We start from the raw sequence: 10560 nt of genomic DNA, 5'->3' as shown, positions 1-10560 counted from the left end.
ATCTTGCACTGGCAGCACACGGGGACACAGCAGCTGGACTGGGAACAGCAGGGTTTGCAGCAGGTGGACTGGCAGTAGGATGACCCACAGCCTGAGGAGCAGCAGGGCTTGCAGCAGCTGGACTGGGAGCAGCAGGGTTTGCAGCAGCTGGACTGCCAGCAGGATGACCCACAGCCTGAGGAGGAGCAGCAGGGCTTGCAGCAGCTGGACTGGGAGCAGGATGACCCACAGCCTGAGGAGCAGCAGGGCTTACAGCAGCTGGACTGGCAGCAGGATGACCCACAGCCTGAGGAGCAGCAGGGCTTGCAGCAGCTGGACTGGCAGCAGGATGACCCACAGCCTGAGGAGGAGCAGGGCTTGCAGCAGCTGGACTGGCAGCAGCCACAAGATCCACAGCCCCCTTTGGAGCCCCCACAAGAACTACAACCCCCCTTGCTGCTCCCACAGGAGCCACAGCCCCCCTTGGAACCCCCACAGGAGCCACAGCTGGAGCAGGAACAGGCTGGGACACAGCAGCACACGGGCTTGCAGCAGCAGACAGGCACACAGCAGCTGGAGCCACAGCCCCCACAGCCGGAGCCACAGCCTCCAGAGCAGCCACAGCAGCCCATGGTTCTGGTGGGTTGAGGGTGGAGCAGGTAGAGGAGCAGGTGAGAGGGAGGTGTGCAGGTGTGGAGCTTCCTGAGCCTGGGCCCTTTATATGCCTGCCCAGGGTCAGGAGTGATGCTGGACACACAGTCATTTCCTGGTTCCTGTTTATGCCATTTCCGTAGGGAAACTGTTTGTTTGCTTTATCTTAAAATACCTTAAAACAAACTCAGGTGTATATAGTTTTGCACTTTTTCTTTAGTTCATGATTTTCCTCACATGTCCTCTGAAAAATGACAAGACCCCTGTCCTTCTGTGCCAGTGAGGGCAACGGGAATGGGGACTTGGCTTTGATGCTGTGCTCATCCTTGCTACCAGTGTTCATTTCCTGGGGCTGCCATAACAAATGGCCCCCAACTGGAGCCTTAACATGGACATTGATGCCTCGCAGTTCAGGCAGACGGAAGTTCAAGATCAAGTTCTCCGTGGGACACGCACTCTCTGAAGGCTCCAGGGGAGGATTCTTTCTGCATCTTCCAGCTTCTGGTGGTGGCCAGACATTCTTCGCTTGTGGCTGCATCCTTCGTCTCTGCCTCTATCCTCAAGTGGGCTTCTCCACTGAGTGTCTGTGTCTCACCTCCTCCCCTCCTTTCTCTTACGGGGACACCAGACATTGGATCAGGGCCCACCCTACTCCAGTATAACCTCATCTTAACTTGATTACATCTGCAAAGACCCACTGTCCAAATAAGGTCACATTCAGAGTTTCCAGGTGGACAGGAATGAGGGGATCCTATTCAACCCATGCCTGTGCTGATGCTGATGCTAATGCTGACTGATGCTGCCTTGACTCCAAAAGTCCCAGGGAAAGTTTACGGAAGGCACAGGGAGACCATGCATGGAGTCACCCTAGAGCAGGTGATCCCATCCTGGGCCATCACCCATGGGCAGAACAAGATGAAACCCAGGATCTCATAAGACTCAGGATAAGGAAAGGATTCAGGATCAGAATAGGACTCAGGATCAGGGCAGTTTCGGGACAGGACTCAGAAACAGGGCAGGACCCAGGATCAAGACAGGACCTGGGATCAAAACAGGACTCAGGATCAGAACAGGACTCAGGATCAGAACAGGACTCAGCATCAGGGCAGGTCTCAGGATCAGATCAGGGTAGGACCCAGGATCAGGACAGGACTCAGGATCAGGGCAGGTCTCAGGATCAGGACAGGACTCAGGATCAGGGCAGGTCTCAGGATCAGTACAGGACTCAGGATCAGGACAGGACTCAGGATCAGGCAGGACCCAGGATCAGGCAGGACCCAGGATCAGGGCACATCTCAGGATCAGGACAGGACTCAGGATCAGGACAGATCTCAGGATACCTGGGTTCCTGCTGTCTTGGTTGGAAAGTGGGGGCCTGAGTGCATACCCAGGAATCATGACCCTGCAGAGTCATTTCTCTGGGACTGGATGACTCCAAGCTCAGTGGTTTGGGGCTTAGAGATGCTGTCGGTCAGCAGCCTGTGAGGCACCGAGGGCATACTCCAATGGACCAGCAGAGTTAGAGAAACAAAGGAAATGCCGTGTGGCAGCTCGGGAGCCCCTCACCTTTGGGCTTCGCTGACAGAGGAGGACACAGGGATGGAAACTCTGAGAAAGTCACAGCTGTGGGAGGGTCCCAGTGCCCCACTCCACACACAGGACGATGGCCACCCACAGACCACAGGGCCTGTGGCTTGTATGCCCAGTCAGGTGACAATGCCATTCAGAAACTAGATCTCACGAGGTGCCCGGCTGCTGAGTCTCAGGCCAGGTCTGCCGTGAGTGTGGTGCCCCAGGCCTGGAACACTCTGGTGCCATCAGGACCCAATGCTGGGTGCACTCAGGAGCTGTGGGTCTGAAACAGCGGTCAGAGGTCATGTGGAGGAGGCACCTGGAGTGTGGAAGACAGAATCCCCAGGTACCAGGCTTGGCAGGAAGCTTTGCAGGACTGAGCAGGTGGGGAGGGAAGGCAGTGAGCATGGCTGCCGGAGGAGAGACGTGTCCTTGGAGGTGGGTCTCCAGGGCAGGGCAGGGCAGAGCACCAGCCTGGAGGTGTTTTGTGCACATGCTGGATACCTGGCAGCCATGGCGGCGTGGGCTTAGGACCGGCTCCCGAATTTTCAGGGCCCAAAGCAATGTCACAACGCAGGCTCCTTGTCCAAGCGTGGCAAAGGAATTCAAGACCATTGGAAACTCACACTGAGCAGGTTACTTCTCACTTGTGTGGTTGCTGCATCTACAACCCCCATTGCCATCCCGTGAGCCCGGAGGTTCTCAGGAATCAGTGCATTCTTGTGAAACACGTGGTTTTATTTTGAGGAGCGTTTCCAATTCTGCAATAGGGGTGTGCACGGCCTTGCTCTACTGGTCACTGTCCTGCTTCAGCTCTGGGTCTGAACGTGGCTCCACGTGGCTCCAGGGTCACTCCATCCACACCCAGGGACACCCACCCGGGCCACTTCCAAGCTCTACCCCGCCGTGTGCCTGGAGGACAATGGCCTGCGGACAGACCCGCCCGCCGCCCCAGCAGTCGTGTGACCTCAGGCAGTGCACAGCCTCCCTGGTCCTCAGTATCTTCATCTATAAAATGAGGAGCACTGACCACTTTGCAGAGCGGCTTTGGAGGCCAGAGGTCATGAAATGAAGTTGCGGGCCGCTGACCCACGGTTGTCATTTTAGCTCTCGGCTTCCTGACCCTGGGTTCTCGGTCTCCCCCTTTAGTCTCTCTTCCTCCCCGCAGCGCAGCGCCTCGTCCTCCGGGCCAGTGCGGCCCACGGCTGCGGGGAGCAGCGAGCGCGGCTGCAGGAGCGCAGCGGGCGGACCGAGCCGCGCAGATGAGCAGTCCTTGAGCGCCCCCTGGGGGCCGCGAGCTCCGAGCCTGTGGCCGAGGGCGGGGAGGCGCCTGCTGGGCTCTGCAGAGGTCAGAGGCAGGGACTTGGGGGTTCCCGGGGGCCCTGACACAGCCTGGCACGGAGGAGGCATCGCCCGGCCCCCCTCGGGGCTGTAGCTCAGAGCAGCCCTGGTGCCATGACCACCCTCCAACCCCTGGCCCAAGTGAGCAGAGCCCTGGGCGTGGGGAGACCTTCCCTTCTGCCCCGTTCCCCTGCGTGTTGACCTCACAGAGCAGGAAGGGGGCCAGCAGGAACACGGGAGGGGGCGTGAACATGGGAAGGGGGCAAGGCCCTGGGGTCGGCTCACCTGCTGCTTGCCCTGTGCCAGCTGACCTGGGCCTCCCTCTGTCTCCGCCACATCCTCCCTGGCCTGTCTCCACCATGGCCTCCATCCCCAGGCACTGGCCCCTGGTCCCCAGGCTCTGGGTGGTGGCAGCCCCTCGCTCAGGGCCACGGAGAGCGAAGGGAGGGCAGCTCCTGCCTCTGCTGTCTCTGGGTGGACTCCCTTTCCCTGTCCCCACGGTGGCAGCTCTGGTTTTCTCTGCACCTGAGTCCCTGTCCCCATCCCCCAGAAGCTTCCTGTGTCCGGGGAAGGGTCCTTCGTCCCTTGCGACTTTCTCCAAGTTACTATATATGCACTCGGAGCTTCCTTTTCTCACCTGCAGAACTGCAATGGGAGTAACAGGCCCTGCGGCCTGGGCCTGGGCTGGCCGAGAAGCGCCACCTGGTGGCAGGATCCTCCCCAGAGCACTGCCCCAGCCCCGGGGTCTGCAGCTCTCCGGGGGCCATGTCCCCGGCTGGTTCGGCGCCCAGGGACAGAACCCCAGACTCAACGTGTGCATTCTTTCCAATCACAATGACTTTGATGCTTTTGAAAAAACAAAAATTAAATTAAAAATTAAAAATTAAGCAGCACATCCTTTAAGTTTTGTTCTGTGGGCTTCTCTTTCTGGGCAGGTGCCTAGCCCGCCCGTGCACACCATCAGAGCAACGCAACCAGACCCCAGCCTCGGCTCAGCCAGGGCCTCTAGGGAAGATGCCTGAAACCAAGCCCTCATTTCTAGTTGATAAAGCACGGCTTCCATTTCATGGCATGCACTGATGCTGGTTTAGAACGGCTCCCACCCTTCCCTCTCTTGGTAGCAGGTAGTGAGTAGCTGTGGCCCTCTGAGAACAGGACAGGGGCTCACACCTCTGAGCCATCTCCATCCTGCTCCTCAGCCCTGGAGAGTGGAAGGGAGTGCATGGGAAAGTTGAAGGCTGCATGCTTAGGGCTGGCATGGCCAGGGGCACCCAAGGGAGGAGGGACATTTGAGAGCTAGGCTCTCAGGACCTGGGTGTCTGTGGCTTCCTGGGGATGCAGGGATGGATGGAGTTGTGCCTGGCCAAAATCTCACCCTGCACTGTCACTCCAGCCCCTGCCCCTCCCCAGGGTGAGAGGCGGCCTTTGGCTTCCCACCTGCCCACAGGGCCTTGCCTGCCTGGGGCCCAGCAGGTGCTTCAGCTTAGCTCCATGAGCAATTTCCCTCCGCCTTCACCTGAACACACCAACGCCTTCACCTGAACACACAGGTGCACCCTGACTCTGCTTCCACGCCCCCTCCTCCAGCAGCTTAGGGTCGAGGAACAGAATCAGTTTTCAATGCATTTGATGACCTCTGAGGAAGTCTCCTTAGAAGATTGTGGCAGCATCCTGGGATGGGAAGGGGATGTTCCAAATGAGGTGAACCTGGGGAGGTGGCCTGAGCCTCTCTGGGCCTCAGCCTCTCTTTTCTTGCCGGCAGCATGGAATGAGTATTTCATTTTCTCCTGGGCCACTGGGAGACTCTGCCACTGTGAAGGCAAAATGCCTGGCACCAAGTGGGGCTTCTGTGACCGTGGCTCTCGCCGTAGGCTCACAGCTGCGGCCGCTGCTTCCTGGGCCTCTGTCCCTCTGTGAAGGTCTCTGCTGCTCCCCCTGTCTTTCAGACAGAGTCTTCTGTCTGGGTCGGGGTCTGGCCACACTGTCCCTGAGCTCTTCTTCTAAGCATCCCAGCAGGGAGCAGAAGTGAACCCACAGAAACCCCCATCCACTCTGGACATTGAGGCTGCCCCTGGGAGCTGGCAGATCCGGAACTCTGTAAGGCCTGCCCTAGGCATGGAGCTGGCTGGTAGCTCGAGGGTGTCAAGCCCTCCGGATCCCACCTACACAGGGGTTCCCTGGAAACGCCCATCCCTCCCACTCCGCACCCCAACCTGACCTCCTGAGGCAGTGGCTGCAGGGGCTCTGGGGGTTCGACCCCAGCAGTGAGATGGGCCATGGGGCTCAGGGGCCCTGGGTCGTGTGGGACTCAGGCCTCAGGACAGACACCCTGGCCCTGGCCTTGGCAACAGCGCCCCTCTTGTTCCCTGGGGCATTGCTCTGCTGCTCGTCTCCTGTTTGCAGCCACCATTTATGTAGCACCGACTGTGTGCAGAGTCTGGGAAGGTGACACAGAGAAGAATAAGAAGAGGGAGTGGTCCTGCCCCAGGGGCGCAGAGCCGTCTGTGAGGGGCTGCAAAGCATGAGGAGGGGTCCACGCCTGGTCCAGGGGCCTGTGCCTGTGCTCTGGGGATGTGCTGGACAGGGCACGTGGAACGGTGCCAGAGCTGACTATTTTCTGGGAATGGGAAGAGTTTGTTATTTAGCTTGTTCCTTTCATCTATTTGCGTTGCAGAAGCAATCCTTAAATCCAACCCTTATCTAATCACTAGAAGAGTTACAGAGACAACCAAAGTGCTCTTTGATCCTTCCCCACATCCCAGTCATCTGGGAGCACCCAGGGAGTCACATGGGAAGGGCTGGGATCAGATCTGAGGGTCTAGCAGGGAGTGTCCAGGGCAGAGCCCTTGCCAGGGTGAGCAGTGTCCGGGGAGGGAAGGGCGCCAGGGACAGGGCACAGCTGGGCCCTGAGAAGCCCGGGGGAGGTTGGGCTGGGGAGGCCGAGGTGGGCAACATGGAGCTGGCTGACGTCTGAGCAGCCCACCAGACCCACCCACCCTCAGCCGCTGCCAGGAAAACCCGCCCAGGCCCCACTCAGAGCCACTGTGGAAGTGGGGGCTCCACCAAACCTGAGCCCCCAAAGGTGTTTCTCCAGGATCCCCTGCCAGCCCTACCTCCCACAGCCTGAGCACAGACTCCCGGATGCCCTACAGGACCACCCGCTCCCTCAGAGCCCTGCCCCACTCCCCACAGCCCTGTCCCACTCCCCACAGCCCTGTCACACTCCCCACAGTCCTGTCACACTCCCCACAGCCCTGACCCACTCCCCACAGCCCTGCCCCACTCCCCACAGCCCTGTCCCACTCCCCACAACCCTGTCCCACTCCCCACAGCCCTGCCCCACTCCCCCCAGCCCTGCCCCACTCCCCACAGCCCTGCCCCACTCCCCACAGCCCTGTCCCACTCCCCACAGTCCTGTCCCACTCCCCACAGCCCTGCCCCACTCCCCACAGCCCTGCCCCACTCCCCACAGCCCTGTCCCACTCCCCACAGCCCTGTCACACTCCCCACAGTCCTGTCACACTCCCCACAGCCCTGCCCCACTCCCCACAGCCGTGTCCCACTCCCCACAGTCCTGTCCCACTCCCCACAGCCCTGTCCCACTCCCCACAGCCCTGTCACACTCCCCACAGCCGTGTCCCACTCCCCACAGCCCTGTCCCACTCCCCACAGCCCTGACCCACTCCCCACAGCCCTGTCCCACTCCCCACAGCCCTGTCACACTCCCCACAGTCCTGTCCCACTCCCCACAGCCCTGACCCACTCCCCACAGCCCTGTCACACTCCCCACAGCCCTGTCACACTCCCCACAGCCGTGTCCCACTCCCCACAGCCCTGTCCCACTCCCCACAGCCCTGACCCACTCCCCACAGCCCTGTCCCACTCCCCACAGCCCTGTCCCACTCCCCACAGCCCTGTCACACTCCCCACAGTCCTGTCCCACTCCCCACAGCCCTGACCCACTCCCCACAGCCCTGTCACACTCCCCACAGCCCTGTCACACTCCCCACAGCCGTGTCCCACTCCCCACAGCCCTGTCCCACTCCCCACAGCCCTGACCCACTCCCCACAGCCCTGTCCCACTCCCCACAGCCCTGTCACACTCCCCACAGTCCTGTCCCACTCCCCACAGCCCTGACCCACTCCCCACAGCCCTGACCCACTCCCCACAGCCCTGACCCACTCCCCACAGCCCTGTCCCACTCCCCACAGCCCATGGCATCTGGCTGTACATGGAAGTGAGGAAGCTGCTGTCTCCCCGCATAGAACGTTGCTCCCAGTCAGGGCTCACCCCCTGTGGGGCAGGGCTCAGAGGCTCCTGGTTCAGAGACCAGGGCCCTTGTCAATTGCAGCGTGAACAGCAGGGTACTTTGCCCCTGAGTCCCACAGCAGGGGTGGGGACCTTGTCATGGTGGGCCCAGGTGACAACACAGGGCCAGCGATTCTTCACCCGGCAACCAACACGGCGGCAGATGACAAACATTGCAGCCCTCGGCAAACAAAAAGCACGCAGCAAACAGTGTGGCCAGTACAGAGACCCGCCCCTCCCCGGGGACCAGGCAGGGCAAGGTCGTCCCCCGAGATGGCCTGCACCCACCGGGCCGCCTGTGTGACCAGCCACAGAACTCACTCAGCATTGGCACCCACAGCCGGGACAGGCAGGGTGCTGGGCCCGTGGTTTCCTGCATCTGCTGATACCACCCAAGGCTGCCAGGCCATAACATGAAGTCATCTGTGCCAGGAAATCCTGAGCCTCGCCCACACCTGGCCCTGGGCCGTCCCTGCATGCCAAGGGGTTGTGGGACCTCGCAGGCCTGCAGGCAGGGGCGTGGGCGCTGGGCTGGGGTCCGAGTGTGCCCCTGCTCTAGGGCATGGCCGGCAGGTGGGGACAGGGAAAAGGAAGGAGTGGGATTCCTGCCTGGCTATGGCAGTCTTACCCCACGGAATCCAGGCTCCAACTGACCTCACCATTGTGCGGGTTAATTTTGATTCTTAAAACCTTCATCTAAAGACCTTTGCTTCCTGTAACACAGGCCTGGGTTTTCCCAAAAGTCGTGGGGACCTGGCCCGGCACGTGCTGCTCAGTGCAGGGACCTCACAGCCTGTTCTATGTGAGCCGGACAGGAAAGGCTCCACGGGCAAACTCACTCTCCGTGACAATCAGGAGGTTTCTGCTCCAGCCACAAGAAGGAGCTGGGGGAGCTCCTGAGGCCAGGAAGAGAACAGCCCTAATCCCATCCTTTCCCTCCTCAGCAGGGACCCCAGGGTCTGCTGTCCTGCCCCAACCCACACTTCAAAGAAGGAAGGACACCTGCCTGCCCCTGCTGCCTCACACTCCGAAGCATGGTGAGCCTGGGGGACCCTCAGCAGAATCCTTTTGTAATGAAGAAAAACAAACTATTGTAAAATAGCAGAAAACAAGCTAATGGCCAAACAAATCCAAGCGGGGGAAAATACCTGTGAAATACAATGACAGAATATGCTCTCCTCAAAACCCAGGAAACGTTAAAATTAAGAATACACCAAACCTCACAAAACGGGGGCAAAATACAATGATGACCGCATGTGTGAAAAACGGTCAATGGTAGAATTGAAAGAAATGCAAGGGAAACAAAAGATAAGGGGCCCTTTCCCAGCAAAGTGGCAACGCCACAGCAGCCTCGCAGTCAGCCTGGCGGGACAAGAATGCTGGGCAGTGCTGGTTTGCAGGGAGGGGTCGACTTTTCTGGAAGCAGCCCAGCAAAGTGCCCCAAGAGCCGTAAATTATTCCTGTGTTTGCAGCCGCAGCCCCGAATGCAGGTCTAGCCACAGAAGCGCTGGAGAGTGGAGGCTGAGAGTGGCGCTGGTTGAAGATTTCTCACAGGAAACACAAGGCACGGCCTCCACGTGGCTCGAGGCCGTGAGAACCCTCGACTCAAACCATTGCACGTGGTGAGGAGGACGCGGGTCAGCCGCCCGAGCTGCATGATGATGCTGCTGTCAGGGAAAGCGTCGGTGCCTATGTGGGAAAATAGGGAACGAGAAACAGACGCGAAGCGTGTGGCTCTCGGCTCTGCTGCCCTGGAGGCCGTGGCTCATCTTTTCACCATGGACATGGGTCATTTTCATTTTAAAAAGTCTACTAATGATTCTAAGGAGACCACACAGAACCAAAAATTCTGAATAACCCTGTCTTCCTGTCTTCCATAAGGCAGGCTTTTCATTTTTGTACCTTTCTGGAAGGGCTGGATACAGAGTCTGCGGGCCTGCGATGGAGGCGCCACCGTCTCACCAGGAGTCCACGGCCCTCGGTCTCTGTGCTCCCTGAACCTAAGGTGAGGAACCCATGCCTTGTGGTTGACGAGGGCTGCTGGGGCACCTGCCCTCTCATCTGCATTCTGGAAGGCAGAAGGAGCTCAGAGGAAAACACAAGCCTGCTCTGGCCAGCTCAGTGTGTGCCTTCCAGAAACAGGTAAACATGAAATTACCCTGTGAAGCCGCCATTCCGTTCCTAGGTCTATCCCCAAAAGAAATCCAAGCAGAGACTCAAACACTTGCACAGCCCTTGCCACGGCCCGGATGTACTTAGTGCCTCTGTTCCCAGCAAAACTCTTGTTGAAACAGGACCCCCAGTGTGGCAGCGCAGGGAGATGGGGCCTGAGGGGAGGGAGACGTGCAGGTCGTGGGAGTGACTCCCTGGGGAGTGCCTGGTGCTGGGAGTGACTCTCCTCTTGTGATACGGGGTGAGTTCCCATGGGAATGGATTTGTTCCCATGAGCGGGGCTTGTTCTGAAGCCAACACATCCCTGGGCTTTATCTCTCTTCCCGTGTCTGCTTCCCCTTTGACCTCCGCCAGCAGAAGCAGAAGGGCCATGCCATTGAACTTCTCAGCTGACAGAACCGTGAGCTTTATGAATTACCCCATCTCAGAGGTTGTTTTATGGCCACACAGAATGGACTCAGACCCCCGTGCTCATAGCCGTGTAGTCACAATAGCCCAAAGGTGGAAACAGCCAGCAGGTGAGGGGATGTGGAACG

Source organism: Macaca nemestrina, chromosome 12 (assembly GCF_043159975.1).
Source record: "Macaca nemestrina isolate mMacNem1 chromosome 12, mMacNem.hap1, whole genome shotgun sequence".
Taxonomy (NCBI): Eukaryota; Metazoa; Chordata; class Mammalia; order Primates; family Cercopithecidae; genus Macaca; species Macaca nemestrina.
This window is presented reverse-complemented; position numbering follows the sequence as displayed.